The sequence below is a fragment of the Galeopterus variegatus genome, unplaced genomic scaffold (assembly GCF_000696425.1).
Source record: "Galeopterus variegatus unplaced genomic scaffold, G_variegatus-3.0.2 Scaffold7539, whole genome shotgun sequence".
NCBI lineage: Eukaryota > Metazoa > Chordata > Mammalia > Dermoptera > Cynocephalidae > Galeopterus > Galeopterus variegatus.
The window spans coordinates 13,975-15,376 of NW_007733650.1; the positions used below are offsets into that span (position 1 = coordinate 13,975).

General features: G+C 34.5%; 1 protein-coding gene across 1 annotated transcript in view; it reads left to right on the top strand.

Moving 5' to 3' along the window:
* Window positions 1–924: 924 nt before the first annotated feature.
* The window catches only part of SOAT1 (sterol O-acyltransferase 1), a 39,455-nt gene continuing 38,977 nt past the window's right edge, over window positions 925–1,402 (top strand). Inside the window, exon 1 of the mRNA XM_008592054.1 lies at window positions 925–978. The gene's annotated coding sequence lies outside the window, so the exon portion shown is untranslated. The remainder of the gene's footprint in view (window positions 979–1,402) is intronic.

A 1,402-nucleotide genomic window follows, 5' to 3' on the forward strand; every position in this document is an offset into this window, starting at 1 on the left:
CTTAAAATATTAAACATTCTTATTTTATATCCTATCCTGTAACTGACAATTCTAATATCTTTAGTTTTTCAGATCTGAGCCCCTTGGTTTTTGTTTCTGCTGTTTCTCCTGGTGTGTTTTGTGATCTTTGACTATGAGCTTCTTCTTTTTCTTGGAACTTTACTGGAATTCTTTAAGGCCCTAGTTGATATTCTAATCTTCCTGGAAGCAACTACATTTGCATTTGCCAGTATCCTGGGGACACAACTTAGTTTTGTTTTAAAATAAATTCAGGTTTTTCAGACCACACAGTGCAAGTTTAGATTGTCTCTAGCTTTATGTGGTAGTGTTCTGTTAGACCTCTCATTTTGGGCAGGCCCTAGACTTTACCATTCTGTAAAGTACTGTACTCTGTTTTGTCCTGTAAAAACACTGTACTGTGTATTGCTGCCAGTGTAGAAGCTCAAGGTTTCTAGAGTTTGGCAAGAATCCTGGTGTTTCTCACATATCCCCTAGGGTTCTAGTTTCATTTTTCTTTTTTGCCTGTGGATTTGTACTAAGTTGGCAATAAGTTTTAAAGTTGTTTAGTTTTTAATGTTTTACCCAGCATCTTAGTAGTCTCCATTGCAGGATCTATTCAAAGAATCTAATTTTCCATACTGCCAGAATTGGATCTACAACAACATATGATTTAAATAGCTGTAATTACTGTGTGTACATTTAGTAGTGTTTTTTTCTACTTAGTATTTTTGTGTATAAATTTCCTTCTATTTATATTGCCCATGCTTCATTTTTAAGAGCTGTGGCAAATGTTTTGTGGTTATAGCATAGTTTGTATAGTCATCTTTGTATTTGTTTGGTTTTCAATTTCATGATTTAAATAGTGCCGCTAGGTAGCTATATTCATCAACTTAAAGTCACTTTTTTTTCCTTCCCTTAGGTCAAATTGACATAAAATTCTTGATAGCAAAGAAGATACAGTTGATAGCAGAGGCAGAGGTAAGTAACTTTCTCTTCCAGAAACAAAAATCTAGAGTTTTAAATAGTTTTGTTCAGTAACAATTTTTTTTTAATGATACATATTTATTTATTTATTTTTGGTGGCTGGCTGGTACGGGGATCTGAACCTGTGTCCTTGGTGTTATAAGGCTGTGCCCTAACCAGCTAAGCTAACCAACTGACCAGCCCAGTAACATTTTAATTCTAAATTGCTTGAAGAATTATTTACCTTTCTCATCAGTTGACATTATCCTGCTATGGAACAGGAAAATAAGATCTGCCACTTTGTCATCCTGCATAAGAACCAGATTGCCCTTTTTTCTCCTATCCCATCCATCATTGTCATTTTTTGGCTCTTACTAGCAAATCTTGGATTTAGTGAACCATGTTAATAGTTGATATACAGTAGTTCAATGTCTGAATG